This window comes from Ostrinia nubilalis, chromosome 25 (genome assembly GCF_963855985.1).
Source record: "Ostrinia nubilalis chromosome 25, ilOstNubi1.1, whole genome shotgun sequence".
Lineage (NCBI taxonomy): Eukaryota > Metazoa > Arthropoda > Insecta > Lepidoptera > Crambidae > Ostrinia > Ostrinia nubilalis.
The window spans coordinates 10,100,003-10,127,873 of NC_087112.1; the positions used below are offsets into that span (position 1 = coordinate 10,100,003).

General features: G+C 37.3%; 1 protein-coding gene across 3 annotated transcripts in view; it reads left to right on the plus strand.

Moving 5' to 3' along the window:
- Positions 1–27,871, plus strand: part of LOC135084155 (ATP-binding cassette sub-family D member 1) — a 77,842-nt gene that overhangs the window by 12,311 nt on the left and 37,660 nt on the right. Inside the window, exon 2 of one of the 3 annotated variants that reach the window (XM_063978899.1) lies at positions 6,673–6,697. The exons of 1 other annotated variant lie outside the window; for it this stretch is intronic. The gene's annotated coding sequence lies outside the window, so the exon portion shown is untranslated. Of the gene's footprint in view, positions 1–6,672; positions 6,698–20,373; positions 20,511–27,871 lie in introns of those variants that run through there. One more of the 3 variants, XM_063978900.1, reaches the window with a different exon arrangement.

Here is a 27,871-nt window from a genome sequence, read left to right on the forward strand (position 1 = left end):
TGGTATTATTTGAAAGCCCAACAAATATCCTTTAAGAAAAACACATTTAATTTTTTCATAAATGATTAACATATACCATAAATGTGACTTAAAAAAGACCTCACTTGGGGCTCACCTCTGGGATCAATTAGACCAAATTTTATGGTTATAAAACCAAATAATGATCACACGTGTCCTCTTTAACAGATGGATAGCGATTAATCCCAAATTAACAGTTTTATATCCATAAAAGTTGACTCAAGCGTAACTACCTATTTTTTGAAGAAGTGACTCTGGATCCTTCTAAAGACACATTTTTGGGGTAAAAACCTTTCCTTTAATGAAATGAAGGTTAGAACTAGGCTTTTAAATGGTGCCAATATTGATGAGAAGTGGGGATGCATACGTTTGAAAGGGCTTGTCGCGGGAGGTGCGATTTATTTGATGTCGAGTGTATTAAATCATTTATTGCCTACCAGATTTATTATATGTTATGGCTTTCAAGTTCTCAACCTTTAATTGATTTCCTCTTTGTGCATATACTTATTCAGTTCCTGACCCAAAATCAAGGTTTGCACTTTAGCAGAACCGAAAATATGCACAACTAGCGGCCGCCCGCGACTTCGTACGCGTGAATCCCGTTTTACCCCCTTAGGGGTGCAGTTTCGTAAAATCCTTTCTTAGCGGATGCCTACGTCATAACATCTACCTGCATGCCAAATTTCAGCCCGATCCGTCCAGTGGTTTGGGCTGTGTGATAGATCACTATGTCAGTCAGTCAGTCAGTCACCTTTGAGTTATACATTTAGACAGATACACGTTACTACAATACTGTAGGGCACGGCACAAGAGCGCGCGGCAGGTCACCCATGTACTGGACCGATCAGCTCAAAATCGCACTCAATGGTCCACTCCACGAGTGTACAAGAAAGGCTGCAGTGCGGGAGGAATGGTGACGGATTGTGACGCTTGCCACCAAACCAGGCGTGACGACCACGACCATTCTACCAAGAGTTTAGCGACGAAGAAGATACGCTACTGTACTCAAAAGTTAGCGTATTTTTCTGATGTCATTTTTTTTTTTTTTATGTTATAGGAGGCAAATACCTGAACCTGATACAATATCGGTTGTTTGAAAAAAGTTTAGCAGTTTTTTTATTATAATTTGATAGGTATTCTCTGACGCAAGTGTGCTCCATCTTAGATCACTTAGCATAGGTGATATAGCGTTCAAATGCAGACTCAGATCCAAATAAAATATGTACCTACTTATAGTGTGAGTGTAATAAAATGTAACCACTATTTGGTGTAAAAGTCTGATGCAATGTTTTATAGTAAGTACTGCACTGTTAATTACATCTCAAGGATGACAAATATTGTCTTTTCTGATTTGTGACATGGAACCATATTTCCAAATCATTAGAATTCCAAATGGCATGCTAATAGAACCAATTCGCAGATCGTACTTAAACAATTTGAAAATCATAAAATCTGTTGAGATCAAGAACGTTGAACTTGGGTTTTTAAGTTGACAAAAACGAACCATTAGCCGTTTTAGTTGTTTGCAAAAAGGGGAAAAGAAATTTTTTTGACGGTGACGTGACTTTGTTTCTTGTTCTTATAATGGGGTTTCTGAAGATGATATTTATTTTAGGTCATTATTAAGACACAAAGACCTTATCTTGAGATTCGCACTGACGGTAGCACAGCAGTTGCAATCAGGTTTCAAAACAACAATTAGCAAATGCACATTGCACATAAGATATACCATCTACTAATAGAAAAATAACTATTTCCTGCACTATTAATATATTTACAACTTCCTCAAAAATAATGATACAGATACCATGTGTTCGGAAACGTTGCACAACCTTCCGCTGTCGCAACGGCCTGCAATCGGCTGCAACGCCTGCAACGCGCCGGTCTGTGCAATTGTACGCAAAATTTACGAATCAGTGATAATTTGTAGGCTCACTTTTGCACACTAGAACTGTTTCATCATGTTCTTTGATATTTAAGACTTTTTTTGCAACCTTTTATTACAGTTGGTTTTTTAAAGGGTAAAAATGGGACCATATTCGTTAGACTCCACTCTCCGCTCTTGGCCTGCATCTTAGTTCTTAATTACCTGATGGACACCGACGATTATTGAAAAATAGCAGTTTTTATATCGCCTATATTATTCCCTTTTCAACTTACGATGAAATAGTAACCATTATCTTGCAAATCGTTGAACAATTTAGGATGTCGAGTAAATTACATGTATTTTACAAATTAAACACAATGATGCACAATTGACAAAGCTAATTCTCCTTAATTTGGCCAATTTGAATAGTTACATGCAAGTAATGGAATTCATTCCATCGATATGATCTGTATATCAACCAACCAAAGTTTTGAAATCTAGGTTGTGATGCCCGGGCTGCCTCTTTCTTGTTTAGAGCCTGCAAAAGGCTGTATTAGTTTATCCCATTGTTCCCTAAAACCTTCAGATAGTTTACCAATATCGTAAATTTTGAGACAAACCATTTCTCTTAGAAAAATATCCCAAACCCTTTCCCATACAATTACTTCTATCGCAGACTCAGTCTCACTTCCATCGATTCTCAGAAAGCTTTCCTAATAGCCTGTAACCGGTAGTTAACCATGATTATAGTGGGATGCAACAGGCGTTACAAGCGTCGCCTGACCTGCGCCGGCGCAGTGTCGGACACGTGAGTTACGAAACTGCGTGTCTGCGTGTGTATGAGTTGTGAATGAGCATAATACTCTAAAAACGGACCAAACAACCATAATGTGCGTTTAATTTAATCTTTTTAAGTTGAATTCGTCGTCAGTCGGTCGATAGGTGGACCCGATTCTAATTTGTATGAAGAATCAATCGGTATAATGTGCGCACTTCCATCTTCCATACATGCCCATACTGATTAACTGCCCGACTAAACTATCGGCCTACAAAAAATCGGTGGTCTGCGCCTAGGTTAATGGAGATCTTTTATTATAGTGGCTGAACATCATTTTCGTAAACTAAGAAAAGACTATCACTAACACTATTCCTAAATTTTTTTTCGTTTACTTATTTATTTAATCATCTTGATAGCCCAATAAATCGGCACAACGATACAGCAATTCGGCTCTACCGTTTATTCTTATCAATGGCGAAAGCTCTAATAGTGTATGCTTATGGTGTAGGCAATTAATTCATTCAAATTGTTTTCATTTCTGCAATGTAATCGATTACGAGTACATAGGCAATACAGTACGTAAATGTTAAAGCTTTGCGTTTGTCGCAATGCGCGTGCCAGACCGCATAGCGCTGCAAAGTGCACTGCCGAGCGAGCTTAGTGTTTCGACACATGCCTTTAGCGCCCTTTTGGATTTACCAATCACCAATGTTTACTACAAGAGCAAAACATACATACACTCGAAAAACATAACCCTCCTTCTGCTACAGTCGTGACGTCACTTACCAGGGGGATATGGAAAAGCTTGGGAAGTAATGGACATCATTTTTAAAAAGTTTGCATGTAAGTCACGTGTCTGTCTTGAGTGGGTCTGTCTTGAGAAGAGACCAAGAGTTGGTAAACATAGAAAAGGACCACCATCTCTTCCACCATCGGCTTGTAGGGCCGACAACACACAGCAAACTGCCATAGGCTGAAAAAAAAACTATCTTAAACATTTCATAGATGAAATGCAACTGCTACAAGGTATTTTTTAACGCAACGGTTTGAAACCATGATAAAATCTCACAATATTCTAGTCCTCGTTGAAAGTAGTACCATGATGACTAGAGAAGTAAAAAATAAATAAACTTAAGGCCGGGTAGCAGAGAAAATGGCGAAAATGAGGTTTTCATTTTTCATTTTTGAGGTACTAAACAGTAAAATTAAAGGCTAAGATTTTTATTGGGCATAGTTGAGGATATTTTCTAGGGCTATTAACGGATGAAAACACGATTTGATGAAGTTGACTCGATAGAATAAATTCCCAAAGTTACCTCTATTCGTTTTCTATTTATGGTTTTATTTTTAAAATAAGCGATTTGAGATTCTAAATCTTTTACTAAACTAAAGTTCAGAAATAACATGAGGGCTTTTAACGGATGAAATTTTTATATTGCGTCTTATTTAGTTACTATGTTAAAAAATGTGGAAAAAATCGTCCATGACGGCTTGGACAATCTCAATCAGTCGCGCGGTGGCGCTTACTGAGGACGGACGCGTGTCAGTTTATTGGCCGTGACAGTTCGCGATTTGTCAATATTTTTGACAATGATGACTTTGATGAGTCACAGTATAATAATATCAGTGTTACTGGAGAAAGCTTAAATTCAATTCAATTTTGTCTACCTATTGAAATTTAAATCGTTCGCATCCTTTTAAACGAAGACTCTACTCATGATACATAGTACATTCCTCAAATATGAGACAAAACCAATGAGTTAAAATTACATTTTAATAGTCTTACATTCTTTAGAAGAGCACACTGACACAAATAAATAATAAAAAATACTGTCTAAGGTCTGTAGCTAAAGGTCTAAGCTGTAAGATAGAAGAATCTTCTAGCCAAAAAGATGGCAGATGCAGCAGATGTCAACAGATTTAAAACTGGAGTTTATATGACTCCTTGTAGACTTGAGTCTCTAGAGCGTCCCTTCCTCCACCATGCGTAAGAATTTTCACAAAAATACTGTCTAAGGTCTGTAGCTAAAGGTCTACGCTGCAAGATGGAAGAATCTTCTAACCAAAAAGATGGCAGATGCAGCAGATGTCAACGGATTTAAAACTGGAGTTGATTTGACTCCTTGTAGACTTGAGTGTCTAGAGCGTCCCTTCCTCCACCATGCGTAAGAATTTTCACAAAAATACTGTCTAAGGTCTGTAGCTAAAGGTCTACGCTGCAAGATGGAAGAATCTTTTAGCCAAAAACATGGCAGATGCAGCATATATCAACGGATTTAAGACTGGACTGGCACCACCTTGCAATGTCATTCTCTCATTGTTATCTGTGATGTAAATTATTTTTAAAATGTATTTAAAAAATAAAATGTTCGTTTTATTATTTCAATAATCTGACCTCTCAACTCAACTACACTACACCTTTGTTCGCAACTGTACTGACGAAACCTCGATATTAGGTTATAACCTATACCGTTAATTTAAGATGGCAAGCTTTTTGCTGCGGTAATGCACTCCAGGTAACCGTGTGTGATGCTTATTGCTCATAGTGATTTTCGATACAGAGCCCCGTACATACGTTATACGTAAATTATGGAAAGAAAACACCCAGACCAATACAAACAAATAATATGTATGCAATTTTAGTATGATATTTTTATTTTGTGGGATATGATGTTGATCCACAATAAGCTAGATGTTAGTGCTTCCTTCCGAGCGGGTGTTATGCTCGGGGACCAAGGTCCAATTTACACCATCTTGGTTTGTCTATATGTACTTGGCAGGGTAGAAAACTCCGTCACCGCGATGCAGGTTTGTATGAGCGGCGGAGTGTGCCATAGTGCAGTCGTAACAGCGCCATCTGTTGGTACACGTTTGTAGTGGCGTATCGTAGATGTCGCCACAATTTATTAATAAACAAAAAGACTAAACATTGATGCGTGTACTGATTAATGTAATTAACCACATGCAAAGCTTTGTGAATTGCAACAACTATAATTTATTATCCAAGCTCTAAATAATCGCTACTACGAGTAACTGATCATAAAATGTTTTTCCAATCGCTCAAGCTCCCGAGGATCTACCGATAGGTCGGGTGACGTAATCTTGAAATTCTTTTAGCCGGCGCGGAACTTCCGGAAGGTCGGGTGACGCCACGCCTCTTTGAACCGTGTTTACTTTGGCAGTTATATTCTATGTTTGTTCGATTCTAAAATATATTCCCAAAAATTTTGAAAGTTGTTTTAATTTGTATCACTTGGATATGATTTGTATTAGAAAGTGCTGTGAGTGTGACGCTTGAACGGAAGGAAGTCAACCTAAACTAACCAACTGCGTATTTCTATACTGTGTAGCCGCGAGAGCTCTTTGGCGCGCTGTCTTCGGCGAAATATTGCGCGCGCAGATTTTGACAGCGCGAAATACCTACTTTAGCAGAAATACCAAGCCTTAACTATTTCTTTGCGTACGAATTCTTTGCCCCCATCGGGAATTGAACCCGCAATCGCGACTGGCTTTATAATCACAGAATGACTAGACAAAGAGACCGTCATACAGTTTGCAATGTCTCGGCCTTTTTGGCTTTGTAAATAAATTATAGTCAATATTGCTAATTAAACATAATTTAGGTGACTTCCTGCTCGGGGATCCCCGTGTGTGCAAATATTTTAAAACTTGTTTTTGTCTCTTAGACTATAGATAAAATAGATTAAATAATTTACATTAAACTGTTTAAGGGCCTAGTTAAACCTTTCTAAAGTAATTATGGGATCACTAGATAGTTTAATTTCTGTTTTAAGTAAAAAACGTCAAGGATTTAAAAAGAAATTATAAAACAAAAAATAAATATGTCACTTTCAAACAAACGCAATACGGTTTTTCATTCTGCTCTCTTCGTATTTTAACAAAATATGTAGAGAAACAAAACGCCTTAAATTCTATTGATGCGGTGTAGTATACCTAGTTCATTAACTACGAATCTATTAATATCAATTTCTTGTTAATTTTGTTACAGGTCAGACAAGACAGACGTTTTGCATGTAAGTAAACATTGAAAGTTAATTTATACCTGTTTATTTATTATTTACTAGCTTTTGCCCGCGGCTTCACCCGCGTGAAATTTCCTTTATCACAGATCGTCATAAATTATAGCCTATATGTTATTCTGGGTTATAAACAATAATACTTTTAAGTTTCATCAAAATCCGTTCAGTATTTTTTGCGTGAAAGAGTAACAAACATCCAGACATCCAAACTTTCGCATTTATAATATTAGTAGGATAGAAACCAACAGTAGACTGGATAGTATAAATAATGTAGAGAATGGAAGGTTCATTGTCTTATTAACACTATGTAGTGTCGCAAGCTGGCAATAGCAAATCGCAGGATCGCAGCGCGTTTTGCAAGCTTCAGAGCGTATCATTTGTAGGGTGACTATGATTTGCTAACGAGTATAGTACTGATTGAGTCTATAAACTTCAATATGAATTGAAGCCTTGAAAGACCACATAACTTGTCAACGTCCTGTAACATAACCGACCTCATTTGGTTAAGATTGGATATTTTTAACTTTCGAATCGCAATGAAATTGATGCCAAATATTATCCTGTGATGTGAGTTACTAAGTGCTACGTACATTTACTAGAAAACAGTAGAATACAAAGATTATGTAGATGAAATCAAGCAGTAGATGCAATAAAGAATTAATATAGAGCCTAGAACGTATCTTGATTGGAGTGAGAAGTAATAATTCATGATCTACTAGAAAACTACATGTATGAAGCTGCAGTATAATTGGTCTCTATTTATTTGTAAATGCAAGTTTATTTATATTAGCTTAGCCAACCATAAAACCTACTTAAATGAGCACATTGTGGCTTTCGTAAACATTCCTAATTTTACGACTGCAGTATTGTCAAGTGTGTATATTTTATTTTCCTTTAATTTTATTGCATTATTAAAATAGCAGTATTAGCTATTAATTATGGTTTCTAATTTAAATCGTTATAGTATTTTATCGCCTCTATAATATTTGTAGCTAAGTTACACAGATTTATTTGATTAGATTACAGTTATCGACAAAGGAAACTGCGCAATTTTTATAATTATCCTGGAAACAACGTTCTTAATTCTTAATTAGATAATAACTCCGTGTGTATTTTTGTAGCTTAAAGCTGCAATAATTTCTATCAGTTTTGTTTGGCATAGAGATTGTGCGATAGAGATTTATTTTGCAGAAAAGCGTAATGACGAAGTAAGTGATGCAGTTTTCATAGAAATCTCATTATTTCTTAAGTTAGGAGGATGTTAATATTATATTTATACCTAGATACAGCAAAGACTGATCGATATAATAATATTCATTTTACGATCGTTGTTTTGCAAAGGCTGAAAGGTTCCAAGCTCTGATAAAGTTAAAAATAAACACAAATCTAAAAATAATATTTTTTTACCGCACGTGATGATGACAAATCCGTAAGACATTGCTTAATTGGTTTTTTATTAGATTTTCTTTGTTCACCGTGGTTATTTTTAACCGTAAAATGACGTCATTGACGCGAGCCTTCCGCGTTTTTGGATCCAACACGTTTTCGGCCTCATTACCATTTAAATGAGGTATTGAGTTTGCCAAAATTACTACTCACGTGATTTCGCAGTTTTTTATGTTCTATTCGTGTAGGCTGTAGTAACACGTGTGTTAATGACATTGTGAATCATGGCTATCGGCACGAATAGTGAATATATCGCTTATGCCTATAATAACCCAATCTTCTTTTAATATTGGCAGTTTTCTGTACTTACCTCACTTGTCAATACCTATCTGATCTAAGGCAGTCGAGTAACAAATTACATACAGGGTGTTAGGTAAATGGGTATATGAGCCGACACTAGCCCATGTTAACATGGTTATAATATGCCATGTTTCAGCCAAATGACGTCCACTGCTGGACAAAGGCCTCCCCCAAGGTTTTCCACAATGAACGGTCCTGCGCTGCCCGCATCCAGGCTCTTCCCGCGACCTTTACCAGATCGTCGGTCCACCTAGTAGGAGGCCTGCCCACGCTACGTTTTCCAGCCCGTGGTCGCCACTCGAGAACTTTCCTGCCCCAACGGCCATCGTCTCTACGAGCTATGTGCCCCGCCCACTGCCACTTGATTTTAGCAATTCTGCGAGCTATGTCGGTTACTTTGGTTCTCCTACGGATCTCCTCATTTCTGATTCGATCACGCAGGGAAACTCCGAGCATAGCCCGCTCCATCGCCCTTTGGGTGACCTTGAGCCTTCTTATGAGGCCCATAGTAAGCGACCACGTTTCGGATCCATATATCAACACTGGCAATACACACTGCTCGAAGACTTTTGTCTTGAGACACTGCGGTATTTCGGACATGAGTATATGGCGAAGCTTCCCGAACGCTGCCCATCCGAGTTGGATTCGACGATTGACCTCTTTCTCGAAGTTGGACCTACCTAGCTGGACTGTTTGTCCCAGGTATACATAATTGTCGACAACTTCGAGTGTAGAGTCTCCAACCTTCAGAGGAGTGGGTGCAACACGGACATTAGACATGATTTTTGTCTTGTCCATGTTCATTCTGAGGCCCACTTGTTGAGAGGCTCTACTGAGGCCATCGAGCATTGTGCCTAGATCCTCCAAGGTCTCAGCCATGACTACGATATCGTCCGCGAATCGAAGGTGGGTGATGTACTCGCCGTTGATATTTATGCCAAATCCGTTCCAGTCCAGAAGCTTGAAGACATCTTCCAGGGCGGTGGTAAACAGTTTTGGAGATATAACGTCTCCCTGTCTTACCCCTCGCTGCAACTGGATAGGTTTCGAATCCCGATCCTGGAGGCGGACCGACATTGTGGCGTTTTTGTACAAACCCCTCAACACTTCGATATATCGATAGTCAATTTGGCACCTTTGGAGAGACTGTAGCACTGCCCAGGTCTCGACCGAATCGAAGGCTTTCTCATAATCCACAAACGCCAGGCAAAGTGGTTGATTATACTCCTCGGTCTTCTGTATAATCTGCCTTAACGTATGTATGTGGTCTATGGTACTAAAGCCTTTTCGGAAACCGGCTTGTTCGGGAGGCTGGAAGTCGTCGAGCCTGCGAGCCATAAGGCCATGTTAATAGGGTTCAAGTGGAGGCTACGTACCGGAAAGCGCATCGTAGGACGTCCACCTACAAAGTGGACCGACGACCTAATAAAGGTAAGCAGGAAGGTGCTGGATGCAGGCCGCTACCAAGCGGTCATTATGAAAATCATTGGGGTACAGGCCTATGTTCAGCAGTGGACGTCCTATGGCTGAAATGATGATGATGATGATGATAAAATGTTGCTTTATTAAAATTCCTACGCTAAAAATTATCCATTTGTATTTGATGCCACTATGCAGTCCTAGTTTAACTATTACGAGAAAAACTCATTTTTGCAGTTTTCATACTAGTTGCTATTCAAGTAGCCATAAGATAAAAATAATACAGAATACATAAGCTTGTGATACCTTTTCAGAATCTCAATTAACCAAGGAAGTTTTTAAGGTAATGGGCACGATGGTCTTCCTACATTTTTTTTACACGATGGCTGATCAAAAGTGCAAGACAATGAATTCATTTTTCCTTCTTCTCTGCGATTTCTTAAAATTTTCATACTTTCGAACTAGTTTGTTGAACTTTAATCTTTTCTTTTGATAGCCCAACTATCCCTTGTGATAAGGAAAAAAACTAGATTGAAAAGTATCCTCATTTGTAGAAATGGCATGAGAAAAAGTAATCGCAGGTGGCAATTTTCTAAAAATGCACAAAAACTTAAAAATCTTGAAAACGGTGATATTTTTACTGGGGTCAAAATTGGACGTTAGGGAGACCATGGCGAGGCCTATCGATGGTTACAGGGTTATCCATTGTTTTTGGGACACCCTGTATATTGTTTACCTTTAAGTCTGGATAATTTTAACTGGTAGGGCAAAAAGATTATGAGACATGTAAAGTCTCCTTAAGAGCAAAACTTTTTTTTCATTAGTCTTTATTTTTTCTTTAAATATTTGGCGATTTGTAAGTACACACGCCCACAATGTTAACTATCCATTTCCGTTTTTGGTCTCGCTCTAATCAAATGGCGATTCTTTGCGATAGAACGAGATGACATGACTTTCAATGGGCAGTTAACACTGTTGGCGATAGTACCTACTATTAAAATAAAATAAAGAAATTTTGACTTTGATCTAGTCCCCTATCGTGTGGTCACTGTACACATGACCGCCAGCGTCACGCCCGACTGGTAATGGCACGTCTCTAGGAAATCATTTCCGCCGGCTCTACTGGACTGAACTTTACACTGATCGAGTTGATTAATCGTAGATCATTGTTTAATTCATTGTTAGGATCGATAAAAGAAAGAAGTTGTTTAATGTAAAGATAACATGGATACGGTTTTTTCCCTGACTGCGTTAAAAGGAGCGTTAAAAGAGTGCAAAAAACTCACCTATTACATTAGCTGGTATAGCACCTAGCTCTAGAATCATCTGATGATGACAATTCATCAAGTCATTTACTGCAAGAGCATGACTTTCTTCTCTCTGATTTACCAGAGGCAAGTTGAGGATATGGCCTTCACTCTCCATGCTGACCAGTGTGCTTACCATGAGTTTACGCAAGGTGTGCTTGCTAGCGACTGCGTAAAAAAATAACATTAATTGTATGACATATTGTGCAGCGCCCCTAGCGGCTACTTTCAAGAAACAAAATCTTCATAGAGATTTTTGACATACTCGCTAGCGAGCACACCTAATGTAAACTCATGGTAGGTACAATGATGGTTTGGGAACTTGGGGAGGCTTGATGTTCTCAGATTTGTCCCATAATCTCCTCCTACCACATCCACGTAAAGCATAAGCCTGTTATTTCTGCTCTTCAGGACCACACGGCCAATAAAAACAGCACAGACAGACACTAACGCCCGTATTCACAAACATTACTATGAGGTCTCACAGTGCGCGTATTAAACGCTGTGCGTTCGATTTGAAGTAAGCATCGTTTGTGAATACGGGCGTAATACATGACTATGTCTTCATTTTCCATTACCCAAAAGGCATTGACATCTATTAGCCAAAGGGCGTAATTTGCAACACTGCAAATGTTTGCACACAGCATAAACGTTATTTCTATAAGATTCACTGCTGACTGTTACGCAAGTGTCAACTGTCAACAGAGGCTGTGTCAATGCATCCTTAAGATGCGCATGCGCAATGCGCGACGCGTTTGCTTTTGTTCCGCTGAATAGAGCTGGGGCACTTCATGTTTGGTTGTCTCTTTAAAAATTTATTTATTTATTATTTATTTATTTATTTATTGACAAAGATCTAACAACAACACATCTTTACACAAACAAGTAATGCATGCAATGATGACAAGACCAAAAGATGTGTCTTTATTTGTGTCTTTATGTGTTTTATTTGAGAAGAAGGTATGTAATTCAAAAGCTTCGCAAAAAAATTTAGAGATGGTAAAAAATAATTAGGAGCCAATTAAACTCAAATTCTCATGAGACTGACATTGTTTTGATTAAAAGAATGCTGCAATGGGAATTCATGTTTTAAATCTTGTTATTTTTAATTGCCGCAACGACGACCAATCAAATATTAAAACAGATCTCACCAACTAAATGTTTTTTTACAAATTATTACTTTCTTGCTGTTTTCTTAACGTTATGTTACGGTAGAAATAGTATAAATTAAATCGCTGGCAATAATATACAAAGTGTCCATTTTATCGATACGATGTTATCGTCACATCACTATTCCTCTCGACCCAGTGCATTATGAAATGTTATTTCAAACACTTTTGCTCTCTGTCAATGCCCTTCTGCTGGTGTTGTTAGTCTGTAGTATGACGTAGTAGACCATTTAAATAATGGAGGTTTAACTAGCTTCTGCCCATGACTTTGTCCACCATACGGTGTTCTACAGAAAGTATTGCGCGTCTTGAGTTTGATTGTGTGTTTTTGAAAACACAATCACAATGTTTTAAATAAACAACTAGAAAAAATCGAACTGCCTCTAAGGCGGGACTCGAACCCACGACCTTCCGCTTGCCGGGCGACTGCTCTTCCAACTGAGCTACTTAGATGTCCCGCCTCAGGCAGTTCGATTTTTTAAAGTTGTTTATTTAAAATTTTGTTGAGAAGCGACTCTATTCGCTAAGAAATTTTGATAACAATTACAATGATGGTGAACCAATGAAAAAACGTTTTATAGAGCTCTTGCCAGTTTCTGATTATTACGATGATCTCATACTAAATCCTTAAAATGAAAATTAATACAAATAACAACACAATTGTGTTATTAATTAATCAGCAACGCGTTAGATAAACAAATGAACATTGTGCTATCAAAGTACAATGTCCATTTATTTATCTAATTATGAAGCGGTTTGTATGGTTTTTGGTGTGTCACGATGAAACATAATAATTAAGAACACTATGGAAATTTCTAGTTATGTATGAGTATTTCATGTTCAAGGTCTAAGAGGAAAACAACATGCTTGATAATTTGGGAAAAAATATTACAAATTGTCCATATAAAATACTTACCTACAGTTCTAAAATTGTATTGCACATTGCAACGCCTTGTGGTTTTCGAATCCATTGAGTCATCATGCCTTTTTTGTGGTGAGGTGACTAAAAAAATAAAAATAAAGTGATTACTGTCATTCGTCACGAACTGCAGCTGTTGTTTTGACGAAGCTGCATATTGTTATGAATGTGGTCGATTAAAAATTAAAATAAAATAAAATTCATAAAATTCATTTATTTTTGCAAATAGGCTTTAAAAAAGCGCTTTTACACGTCCCAATATTAACCCTACGTGCTTGCACACGTTGACTCGCGGGCGCGGGCGCGGGCGCGGTGACGAAATATCAAACATATGTAGTGATTCCAAGTGTTCACGTACGAAACGCACGTGCGGTCTAACTAGCGGGCAAGCTAGCGACTGGCGCGCGCGGAGCGCTCGCGGTAATTTCAACGCGTGAAGATGTTTGTGTGTGTTCATGTCAAACTAGCGGCGGCGCGCGCGTTTCACTCGCGACGTCAGGTAAGTTCAACCAGTTTGATCTTGTCGCTAGAAACGATAGCACGTTTTTATCATGTCGTTCAATACAGAAGAGTTTATTAGTGCTATTCAGGCTAGAACTCCTATTTGGCAAAGTAAACACAGTCATCATATGAACAGAAATGTTGTTTAGTTGATAACGATAATATTAATTAAATTAAATAATAAAGAGGAACCTTGTTTGAATTTGATTTTGATTGAAAATTATAAATTACTTACTAAGAAAATTTTTTTTTTAAACTCACCTTATAGTTACAAATAGTCTTTCTTCGGGCTTTATACTTTTATGAAAATTTGTGTCTACTTTTGAAATATCACTCCTTATTGAATCCAGTATGTAATCAAAACAGTTGACACTCATCCTGGTATATCCAAAAAACCTTGAAGGATGTTCTCTCAAATTACGATATAAAGTATGAAATTCACCATACCGTTCTCTTTCTTTATTAATCTCGTGCACACCAATTCTAATTTTTAGCATCTCCCACTTTAGGTATGAATTTTCGGTTAAAAATAAAAGATCGTCGTCCATAATTCGACCTCTGACAATACGTCACAATCGCGCGAACGCCTGGTCGTCAATATGAACACGAGCTCGCGACGTTACCCGCGCCCGCGCCCGCGCCCGCGCCCGCGCGTGCCTACGTGAACAAGCACTATCACTGCTTCGGGACAATAAATGGGCCAGTGCTGAGAAGAAGCAGCGCAAGAAACTCAGTCACTATTGTCAGCCTCCTTTTCAAGGTTTTACAGTCTTTAAAATATACAAATTATAGTCATAAGTATTAATGCGAGCTAGGTAGTTAAACATTCCAAACATTTTTATCCTTTATATAATCATCAACTTTATAGTAGCCCTTTTTCATTAAGGTGCTTTTGATATGTGCTTTAAATTTATGAATGGGCAATTCTACAACAGTTTGTGGTAATTTATTGAAAAGTTTAATACATTTCCCCATAAATGAATTACCAATCTTGTGCAGTCTGAAATTTGGAACGGCAAGTTTATTTTTGTTTCTTGTATTGAACTTGTGTAAATCACTCTTTCTAGTAAATTGCTCTATATTTTTGCGAACATATAAAAGGTTTTCATAAATGAACTGTGAAGCTACTGTCAGTATATTAATCTCCTTAAAGAATTCTCTCAAGGAAAATCGGGGTCCAAGGTTATAAATGGCCCGCACTGCTCTCTTCTGCAGAACGAACACAGTTTCAATGTCCGCAGCTGAGCCCCACAACAATATGCCGTATGACATTATACTATGAAAATAGCTAAAATAAACTAGCCTTGCCGTTTCAATGTCAGTTAATTGCCTTATCTTTCTCACTGCAAAAGCAGCTGAACTGAGCCTTGCTGACAAGGTTTCAATATGAGGACCCCACTGAAGTTTAGAGTCTAAAGTGATTCCCAAGAATGTTGTGGAACTTATGCTATTTAATGGTTCATTCTTCACCATCAATTGTGTGGGAACCTGCCTCACATTAGGTAAGGTAAATTTAATGCACTTAGTTTTGTTTGCATTTAACAATAAGTTGTTAACAGTAAACCAATGCAAAACCTGTGAGAGTGTGTCATTTATATCATCAAGGTTTACTTTACCTATATCAACTTTGAAAATGAGAGATGTGTCATCAGCAAATAACACAATATCACATAGATCTTTTACAAAGTAGGGAAGGTCATTAATATAAATAAGAAATAGCAAAGGTCCCAATATCGATCCCTGTGGCACACCCATGGTAAGAGGTGCTCCAGAAGACTCAGTTCCGTTAATACAAACTTTTTGCTTTCTGCCTGTGAGATACGAGTTCAACAGATCAAGTGCCTCATCCGAAACACCATAATGTCGCAATTTTTTTAGTAAGGTTTGGTGGTCTACACAATCAAACGCTTTTGAAAGGTCACAAAAAATACCAACAGCGTCTTTTTTACTCTCCCAAGCATCAAAGACGTGTTTCAGTAGTGCTACTCCAGCGTCAGTAGTACTTCTACCTTTGGTAAAACCAAATTGTTTCTTGTGAAGTAATTTGTTGAAAATAAAATGAGAAAGAAGTTGATGAAATATAATTTTCTCAAAAATTTTGCTAAGTACTGGTAAAATAGAAATCGGCCGAAAATTAGAGGGGTCACATTTATCACCAGCCTTAAACAATGGGATTATTTTACTTAATTTCATTAAACTAGGAAAGCAACCTTGATCAATGCATGTGTTAAAAATGAATGCAAGGTGAGGAGCTATGGTGTCAATAATTGTCCCAATAATACTGACAGAGATTCCCCAAAGGTCCTCGGTTTTTTTCATATTCAATTCTCTGAAGGTTTTAATTACTGTATTACAATCTATATGCCTGAACTGGAGTAGAGACTGGCACTCGGTGACATTAGATTTTAAGAGAGACTCTGCAAGAATTGGCGATGAATTCAATGCTTTAGTTGTTTCGGACGCAATGTTTGAGAAGAATGTCTCAAATGTGGTTGCAACATCTGTATCTGAATTTATAACTTCATTCCCGACTTTCAGTGAGAAGGTGTTATCCTTTCAGTGAGATTGCAGTTTATTTCGAGTCAGTAACATTTGGACGGTCACTCACATCGTAGTCTTCTTCTTTTTCTTTGTTGATTGGTTTTCCAGTGTCAAGTGGCATTTCCTTAGTAGTCAACATAACAGATAGCTATTTTAAAACACAATCCCCATGTAATTAAAATGATTTTTAAGTGCGTATTTCATCTTTTTCGCCAGAACATTTTACATTCAATGCATCTTTTTTTTTGTAAAGTGTAGAACTTAAAATTTTATCACATAGATCTTTTAGTTGGGTTAAAAATATGACGGAAGAACGGACATTGTAGAGTGTAGGTATATACGATAACAAAGGATCGCAAAGATGCGCACGAGCAGATTTACTGGCACTGATAAGCGGTTCCTGTGGGTGAATCATCTGTGTAATCCATACATTGTCAATATGACTAACCAATACTCGAAGTCAAATTGCCTTTGCTAGCTTTCGCGAGACAATAATTAAAAAGAATTCATTGAATCTTCACAGCGCAGTTTACAATTCGAATTCGTGGTAAATTTTTGTCATAAACGTGTTTTTTTATTCTTCCCGATACTTCGGCATTGGCATTTGAAATTGGACGCTTGATTTGAAATTCTATGCTAAATCTCGGTCTCTGGCATGTTATTTAGCAATAAGTGCCATTTGCAACTCAAATATAGTCTGACGTATCACTGGCGACGTAAAAATCGCAAATCGTTTCTGCGAATTATAATTACACTAGCTTTCCGCCCGCGGCTTCGCTCGCGTGGACTACATATTTTTTTCCAAAATGAAATGTAGCCTATGTTACACGTGGATAATGTAGCTTTCTAATGAAAGAAGAATTATTAAAATCGGTCCAGTACTTTTTTAGTTTATTCGTTACATACAAAAATACTCGCTCGTAGAGACGATGGCCGTTGGGGCAGAAAAGTTCTCGAGTGGCGACCACGGGCTGGAAGACGTAGCGTGGGTAGGCCTCCTACTAGGTGACCGACGATCTGGTAAAGGTCGCGGGAAAAGCCTGGATGCGGGCAGCGCAAGACCGTGCAGTGTGGCAAACCTTGGAGGAGGCCTTTGTCCAGCAGTGGACGTCATTTGGCTGAAACGAACGAACGATACAAAAATACAAATCTTTCCTCTTTATAATATAAGTGTAGATATATCCAGTCTGATTTTGGAAGATTGGAAGTCCCAATTACACACAATCATACCCAAAGCAGATGTTTCATAGTATCCTCATCATCCTTAATCGGATCGCATCATATTTGGAGTCTCCGAGGCCAGGGAGAGGACAGACCTGACCTCAGCTATTGTTAAGGCTAGGTGCTAATGAGGTATTTAGCACCTCTCTCTAACGGCTTCCAGTGGGACGTATAATGGCATCGTTCTATCGCGAGAACAGTGTCAACGATGTTATGCTGACTCAACAGTGTAAAAAAATTCAGCACATGGTTAAAGGTTTTTGTCGCAAAATATTACTTATTTCAACTGCATAAAGTGCTTTGATTAATGAGCTGTCGTATATGCGACATACTAAACTCGGTTAGCGTACAACATTTATTTTAAAGCGTACTTAGCGCTCAGTTAATTACTCGTAGTTCAACAGTTTTGACACCACCAAATAATTGACATACTTTTAATGAGTTGTGAAAACTGCAATTGCCCCAAAGATTTCGCATTAAATCGGTTGTTCTTGTTCGCCTACTTGATCAAAAATTCGTCTAATCTGACTGTTAAAATTGAAAGCCTGGGCTAAATAGGACACCTGTGGGTCAGGTATACCAAAAGATCGCTTGAAGCTTGAAGTTCAGACTGTCCCTTTTTTGTAGCACATCAGGGATATTTGCGGATTACCAAACAGACGGGTTTAGGGCCATAATACGCAAGAAATCTGTATCCCTTATTACCAGGGTGCGAGCCAGTCGCAACAGCATTCTGAGGACCCTAGCGGACAGATACACATCGCCGCTATGGAAGTGTCTTGTGCAGAGACTGATCACGGGGCCTTATCCACCCCCATGATGGTCCGTCTCTGCACAGGGTACAATTTTCGAATTTTAATTTGTTGTTGTTTTTGTTTATGTTTATTTCGAACCCGCTTAATATGGACTTTTAAAATTGTCTGAAATAAAAATTTTTTAGTTTATTATTCTTCTTTTCGTGTCGACAACAAACCTACACAGTGTCAGCCCAAAACTCCGCCACAAGAGTGGCGTTGTCAGTAGCACTCATCAAATCCTCCTGAGTGCAGTTGCTGTTTATTATTGATTTATTTTATAAAAGGACTACCCCCTTTTCAAAGAAGTTGAAATTGGAAAATTTCATTATTATGTGATTGTTCCTCTTCTTCAAGGAATATGAGAATGTATTTTCCTCTTAAAATCAATTAATTACATATAGATTATGTAACTATTTTCCGGGATCTTAAGCATCTTCAAATAAAACTTAGGAGTAGTGTAGAGTTCTCGCGCAACTACTCATTTATAACGACGAAACTTTTGTAGTCTTGTCATTTTAACCTCACTTAAACTTTCTACTGCGTTTCCTACTTTAACAAAAATTATCACGAAGGTAATTAGCCACTAGTCGCTTGACATAGTCTTGTACGAACACCAGCATTTCAAGCTAAACAATGTTGTATCTTATCTAGTTGTAATAGGTGTGATTTTGTTACTACAACACAGTGAGTTACCTCCTCATGAGCTCATCCGCTTTACGCCATTGTTAACGGAGTTACAAATCACAAGTAAAATAAGTGGTAATGATTTACACTTAAATTTTAATTAAACAATACTTTCCTATGGTTTATAAATGATCATCCAAATGCTTTTCTAATTCAGCCGCTGCCTGATATCTTCTTGACAGTTACTTCGTCTTCAAGACAGTTGGTCCATCGAGTCGGTGTATTGGCATCCTACACTTAGATTTAAGACCACCACCGACTTAAGACCACCACCGACTTAAGACACAGAGGTCCCGGGCTTGATTAACAGTGGGGGCAGATTTTCCTGTTCGGTTTCCTCTGTGGTTGAGGATTCCGGGTGAAGTTAGCTCCTACCTTGGAGATGCAGGCCAAGAGTTTCCTCGTTGTGGATAAAAAAATACTTTGAATTCAGCAAATCAGAATCTGCCATTTATCAGATATCTAGGACGCTTTGGAAATAAAATCGTAATTAGTAGATACGTAATTTTAATAACTTTTCAGCTGATAACCTTCGACATCCGGGTCCGATAAGACTCTGATAAAGCGTATTATTTAGGGTTTTCTTTTGTTTAAATAGAAATGGAATAGCAGTCCACTGCTGGACATAGGCCTCCCACAATACCCTTCATTTTACCCTGTCTTCTTCTCGTAGAATCGAGCTTAACAGCTTCAACCAGAGCTGGTAACCTAAATAGTAAATATACTTGTTGTTGCGTATGGGTTCCCCACAATAGTCCAGCGTCGTCCTTTCGTAAGTCGTTCCAATTTGTAACTTAGATACAAAGTGTACATTATTTGGGCATACGATTACATTACTTTTGATCAGGGTTAACGTTTACTTATTTGCTAATATATGCTCACATTGCAAATCATTGAAGCCTTGAGATTGTAAAAGTTTTGGTGAAATTCTTGAACATGTTGCAATTTTCAGAGGTATATCTTTAAGCAGTTTTTGTTCTTCTACGGTTCTTTGTGTGGTAATTTCAAATTTTTACTTCATTACGTGAATATTTTTTGGATTCTTTTGTTCGTTTTTTATTCATTTTCATTTATTCACATAGAAACAAAATAACATATTTAAAGTCATTGTGGTTCCATCCATCTTCCGTATCGGAATTATGCTAACAGAATCTTCTAGGTAGGAATAATTGAGATCTCAAACAAAGCTGATGATAAACTGGTTTTCCAATCGGCTGATGACACCAAATTTGGCAGTCCTCGCGTGATTTACACGGCTCGTGATTCAAAATTTTCAATTCCAACTTCGAACACGTCTCGTGTGAACCGGCCTTCAATCAGATGTTGGCCTCGTAAACTGATTCGAACGATTCGAGAATCGAGATATCAGTTGTGGTCAAGTCGCCAGCGAGAACGCACGTCACGTCACTCGCTCTCGCCATCGACCATCGACGATTCGAGACTCGATTCTGTGGATGTGATAGTGATCAGTGTTGTGCCATTTTTATTCGGATTCTGTTTCCGGTAAGTTTCCAATTTTAAATTTATTCTGCTAAGTCAGTCAATCGTTGAAAAACAAATTATTGAGAATGTTGTTGACTCAGTTAGTAACAAGTCTGAAAGACAATAGAGACTGCAATGGGTTAATTTTAATTAATAACTACAATTGAAAATATCATTATTCATGATGCCATTCAAAGGCGATGTTTACATTCTAAGCTGTCAAAAGGGGAACAATAGGTTTTTACAGCGGTTGGTGTTAAATCTTCCATTCGGCTTTGTTTGAAGAATTATGCCTACATCGTTAAATAATATGTATGTGCAACAAACAACATTGTTTGTCGTGTTTCCTTTAATTTTAGGATTCCCCGAACATTTCTGATGAAGGACTTTACTCTAAATTGTTTATGGATTGATTCTGTTTTTGGTCTCTTGTTATTACAAAACCAGCTGGTTTTGTATCAATATTATTGTAATTTTAGTCAAGTTCTTCTAGAAAAAAGATCTAGTGTTTCTTGTAAACAAAGAAAAAGTTTGCGAGGTCGAGCAAAAGATCGCAGACGTAACATTATCCAAAAAAAGACAGTTTCGCATAACGAACAAAATCTCTTTTTTATCCAAATAGTATCTGATGAAACTTGCCTACTTACAAGAAGCCATTTTAATCGATCCTTTTGAGTTCATGACCATCAGCATTCTCCTATAATCAAGCCTTAAATATAAATGTGGATAAAAAAGCACTATCCGCTTATTTCCTTCATATGAGTCAGTCGTCCAAAAATAAATCTGCATAGCTAGACTAGACAATACGTTGTGGACAATAAGTTGTTTAGCACAGTCTATGGGGCAATATTGATCAGGTCTTATCTATTAGATAATGATGTTGGCGTTCAAATCAGTACTGCGGAATACGAGTTTTTATTACAGCAGATAATACCAGTAACTGCCCTTGTTTATGCTAATGGTATGGATGAAACATCTTCATTATCATCAACGTCATCATCATCATCATCAGTTCATTTAGTCTTCGCAACAGGAGGACGATCCTAAATACCTACTAGATATCAGGCAAAATACTAGAGGCAAATGGAGAGTTGGTGGAGAATCTTAAATAAATCCGTATAATTTAGTACTATGGCTAGATCAAGTATTGGTTACTTTTGGACTGTATGGCGCTGTGTAAAATGTCTTTCTTGTTATATTTAGGACAAGGATATTTACTTTCTAATTTTCACAACTCAACAGTTACTACATCAACTACTTAGGGCCGATTTTGTCCGCATCCGACACAACAAGGACTGTATCTCACTCGCCTGTTGAAAAGTGATGATCAGGCCGAAGCTGGAAGAGAGCTTCACCCGGAATCCTCAACCACTGAGGAACTGGCTATCTTACCAATGCTGTTGACATTGTTATTAATATTTTCACGCCCGTATTGACAAGCATTACTATGAAGTCGCACAGTGCGCGTGGTCGCACAGGGTGACACACGGAAGCAATCACAGAGCTCTATTCAACGCTGTGCATTTGATTTGCTGCTTCACTTATGCGAGCATCGTTTGTGAATATGGGCGTAAATCTATATGACAATTGCTAACTGATGCATACCATCAACAAGAATAACTTCTCAACAATAGTTTGGAAAAATATCTGGCGCTTATTATTAAGTAAATACATAGATTTGATTAATTACAATGATATTGTACTATCATTAATCGAGATATGACAACACCCCTGCGTAATAATTACAAGTAGGTAAAATAAAATATTATCACATTTCTAGCCTTGAATTAAATTCTTACAATAATAATTAATCTAGGCAAAAATATCTAATTAACATAGAGTCTAATTAATTATTACCACTGATATGTTATCATTATCGCTGGAGACGGATTTAATATTTGGCGAATACGTATGTTAAGATTAAGATAATTAATGTTAATTTCTGTCGAATTTCTTATTTGTTTGTCATGTTGGAGTGCAGACAAAATCGTACAAAGCTTCTGTATTTTCAACCGACTTCAAAAAAAGGAGGAGGTTCTCAATTCGACCCGTATGTTTTTTTTTTTTTTTTTTTTTTTTTTTTTTTTTTTTTTCTATGTTTGTTACGCGATAACTCCGCCAATTATGAACCGATTTGAACAAATCTTTTTTCAGCGTATAGGTAATACCTCAAGGGTGGTCCCATTTAAATTTAATAATAAAAAAACAACCCCCAAGGGTGGAAAATTAGGGATGAACTTTTTTATACGCAATATCTCCGCCGATTATGAACCAATTTGAACGATTATTTTTTTGTTGAATAGGTATTATCAAAAGAGTGGTTTCATGTGAATTTGAAGAAAATATTTCACCCCCAAGGGTGGAAAATTGGGGATGAACTTTTTTATAATATACATTAAGTATATGGTCTCAATGTACTGCCTACCTTCAGTGGTAACATCAAGGTAATAATTAGTTAACTAAAAAGCAAGAAATAAGTAAAATTTTATAAAAAAAATTAAAACCGACTCCAAAAAACCTACACTAAAAAAGTAAAAAAATAATTACTAATTACCTACTTATTTATTAGGACGAATTATTAATATTTATGTAGGTATACCATGATTGATACTTTTGGAGTCGGTGCCAAGATTATGAAACATGTAAAGTTTGCCTGCACCTACTTTTTGCACTTACTTTTTTAGTGTAGGTTTTTTGGAGTCGGTTTTAATTTTTTTTATAAAATTTTATATTTTCTTTACAATGCAGTAAAAAATCACATAGTAACGTCAAGTTTAAATTGGTAATAGGTATTGTCGTATTTCTAATTAAAACCACGAATGTTGCTTTGTCTAGAAAGGGCTTTGACAATGTTAAACTTGCTGTCGAGATCGATTCGGTAGTCGGTAGTCGCATTTTTACTGTTTTATACATAGGGTCTTCTTGTTCAATCAGAATCTTGAAATATTTTTTTACTTAGATTTCATATTCTTCAAAATCAGTTTTTCCTTCGCCACAGTATTGACACGCGTCATCAACCACATTATTGAAAACAAAAACAATTTACTTGGAAAGTTATTAACAACTCAAGCGATTTGTTGTGGACAATTTAATAAAATTGATTGTCGTTGGTTGCTGAGGCTACGGTCTCATTTGCAGCGGGAAGGTCAGCTTGTGGTGTTTAACTTAACGACAGAGTATTTAACTTCTAAGCTTGCATCTCATCTGATGGAAATTGATCATCAGGCCGAAGGAGGAAGCGAGCTTCACCCGAAATCCTTAGTCACAGAGGAATTGACTATTTGAAATTAAAATAACTTGAAAAAATCGAACTGCCTAAGATGGGAATTTTACCTATAACTGCCGAAACAAATAATAATGGTTATTTTCTTCATAACGAGGAGTGAGTTTTGCTTGCCACTGACTTAACTGGATGAAGAGAGATCGCGCTTTGGGGCGCTCCAAGACGCTTCTTGGAGCCCTATAGATCCTCCTTACGTAACGTGATGATTATTAAATAGGTGAATAGGAAATATGACCATTTCCAATGGCATAAATCTATCAATTCGGTTATGAATTGTGTAAAGATCGGTATCGTGGTTCGCTCGCTCGCTCCGCTCCACTCTCCGCTGTGTGAAGGACCACAGTAAAGTCTAATGCGTAAATAATCGAGTGTCAGGCGACCTTAGATAGCTTTAGTGATAAAACAAAAACAATGTTCATGTATTAGACAATTTGGGTCATTTTGAATAGTTTAATAACATATCGGTCCATTGATCGTTATTGGAAAACGGTAGGCTTTTAGAAATTTTAAATGACTCGCCTCCCTGAGCTTTGCCTCGCCTGGCCAGGTGTGTACAAGGTCAAATCCTCCATTTGCTTCTAGTAAAATAGAGAGTAAGGGTTGTCCTGCAGTGGAGATTGAATAACCCGAGTCATGCACACTATCCGTTTTTGGGAAACCTATATCTTAATGGCAAAAATATTTTTGACTTAGCAAATACTGTAAACCCTTGAAAAAGAGGCTGACAATAGTGAATGGGTTTCTTGCACTGCTTCTTCTCCGCACTAGCCCATTTATTGTCCCGAAGCTGTGGTAGGGTTAATACTGAAACGTGTAAAAGTGATTTTTAAAAGCCTAATTAACAAGTAAGCAAAAATAAATGAGTTTTTATCAGTTTTTGCCAATTTCAAATTTATGATTGATTATGCACCAGGCCAACTGGACCTCACGGATTTCAAAGGTGTTCCTAGATGGCTAAAAGCCCATGGTTTTAGTGGGTCCCATAGAAGACTTTCTCGTGAACTAGACCCCCTCTAAACGAACACTTATGATTAACCGGCAGTCTGCCTGCGCTTTCTACCATCGGAGAAAGTTGATTGCGACTCGTTTTGGCAGTTTGACAGCCCACCGCTTCCTAGCTATAGCTATTTATAAAGATTCGGGCGAAATAAAGTATGGTTTGTCGTGAACGTGAAGGTCAAGACGACGAATTATTATTGAATATTGACTCTAGGCCTGTGCTCAACTGCATGGATCTTTACTGAAAACTTATAAAAGATAAATCAATTACGTCCAATTTAGAAACCAATAAAGGATTGAATTTAGACTTAAGTTTAAATTAATTAGAATTTGAGCTTCGTTTTATCGTTAGAGCCTTTCCTTTAACTAAAGCTTGATTTGAAAATTTTAATAAACCTTGATTGTTGTTTATTTATGAAAACATTCGTTGATCCTAGTATTTTTATGGACTGCTTGCTCTTTATCTAAATGGTTGTAAGCTACAAATAAACCAACTTTTCTGGGTTATTTTAATAATTAAATATGAGAATTTAAAAATCCGTTTGTTTTTATTACAGTTTCTCGAATATACTAGATTAAACTAGTTTTTACACAAATAGAATATGATAATAATATGAACTTATAAACTTTGCTTGATTTTATTTCACGTCCAGACAGTAGTCATTCTACTACATATTATTACTAGTATCAGAAACTAGTTATTATTTGATATTACTATAATTTGTATTTTGAAAATACCGGTCTGAAGTGTATTATTTTTGAGATTTTCTAAACATCTTGTGTTCTTTCAAATTCAATAATTTATTTGCTAGAATACATATTACCTACATTCTTAATAATCTTGCATTATTAATAATTAATGAATATTCATGTTTTGTTTTATTATATTCGTGGTAAGTCTTCATCAGTAATTTGTCTTAGGGTTACGGAGAGGTTAACCCGAATATTAATAAATTAATAAGTAATTACTTACCGAATATTAATAAATTACACTTACCACGATGTGTCAATGTTATGAATATTTGAATTTAGTCTATTAGAATATTATTCAATTATCAAATTGAATGCTTGTTTTTAACTTATCGATTAAAACTTTCTTCTTGAAGTTGTCGTTTGCTTTCTCCGTCCCACACAAAGCACAAAGGTTCGTCATTAGTGGTTAACTTCTCTAACGTTTTCGTTTCTTAACCTCTTGACTGCCGGCGAAACATTAGTGCATCATCAATGCATTTATGTTAACTGGCCGCCTACGTTTCTACGTTTTAGAACGCGTTTCACTATCGGATTGTGATAAAAAGTCATAATTTACGAAATCATAATTCGATTAAAGAACTTTTAGATCTAGAAATGATTTTTTTGAATAAAATACTTCTGCCTCGTCTGTAGTATCGACTACTAATTATATTTCAAGATTAACGGGACCAGTATGTGTCGAAACATTCGGATATTTCGTTACGAAAATGCTTATTGCTGCTTATGTCCGGAGGTCGCGCCAAGGCTGCGCTGGCGCAACGTATCATATCTCGTATCACAGATGTGTTGTTATGGAAATAATACCGAGCCAGAAGCCGAACAGTGAATGGGTCGGTCTGGCCGACTCGAGATCCGAGGAACGCGGGTTCGAATCCCACCGCCGCTCAACTATTGTGGTGAGCCCACTCGTAACACAAGCATAATTTAGCTTACCACTTTTTTTAAATACAAAATTTTCTTTATTTAGGTACTACAAGTTATAGCTTTACAGGTGGTGGGTGTAGTGGTTATTTGTAACTAGCTTTCCGCCCGCGGCTTCGCTCGCGTGGAATTTTGTCTGTCACAGAAAAACTTTATCGCGTGCGTCCCTGTTTCAAAAGCCAGGATAAATACTATCCTATGTCCTTTCCCCGGACTCAAACTATCTCTATGCCAAATTACATCAAAATCGGTTCAGTGGTATAGGCGTGAATGCAAGACAGACAGAGTTACTTTCGCATTTATAATATTAGTATAGATAGTATAGATTTGTGCAAAAACAAATTGCTAATATTTTTTTAAAAATGCCGTTTCTAGAAAATTTGTGCAAAAACAAACAGACGAACGTTGAACCTTCTCCTTTATTGAAAAACAGAAATATGTAGTTTATTTGCTGTATGTTAACCTTTCCAACCTCTCCTATTCATATCGTTAGGACGTGAAAAAAGACAGACAAAAAGCTAAACTTATTCTAGAATAATCTCGGTATTGTATGCAAATCAATTCTTCGGAAAACGTATTTTTGATTTTTTGAAGCAAGTCACAGGAAGATTATAGACTCATAGTGACTCATGGCAGTCCCTTTAATCCCTTTGCTTGCCCATTCATTACTCATACTCACAATAACATAAAGAACATTCTCGCATTTATGTGTAAACGACCGGTCCCACGAATGAAAGTTATTACGCGCCATTCCTTTATGTTTATTGCGCAGCATACGCAGGCTTACCTAAATCTGCATTTATATAAAAGGCAATCGTTACTGAATGATCTATCAATACATAGTTCTAGCTATTAAACGCATTGCGCTAAATTTTGGCAAGTAGATAGTGTTATGTTATGAGTGTTATGACGTAGGCATAGGAAGGGTTTTAAAAGATTTTCCAAAATAAAAAAAGAAAGGAAGGATTTTTCTAAATCCACCCAATAAGGGAGTGCACATAGTACGCAGAACTGACGGCAAGGTGGACCGACGACATCATAAAGGTAGCAGGAAAGCGCCGGACGCAGGCCGCTACCAATCGATCAACATGGAAAGCATTGGGGGAGGCCTATGTTCAGCAGTGCACGTCCTATGCCTGAAATTATGATGCAGGGGTCCATTTCATCCCCTTATGGGGAAAAACTAAAGCGAGCGAAGCCGCGGGCTAAAGCTAGTCACACTTATTGTGTGAGCAACCGGAATGCATAGCAGTGCGCAGGCACGCGACCGTTTTCGTCATCGCCCATTTGCAGGGGTAAACAAAGATGAGCCTTCGCGGCTTGCATGAAGGGACGCGGCCTGACTGAGAGCGAGTTCTGTGAACTAGAGTAAATCCTAAATTAATAAAAAAGAAAAATGTAAACCAGTGGTGAATTTGATAGGGAC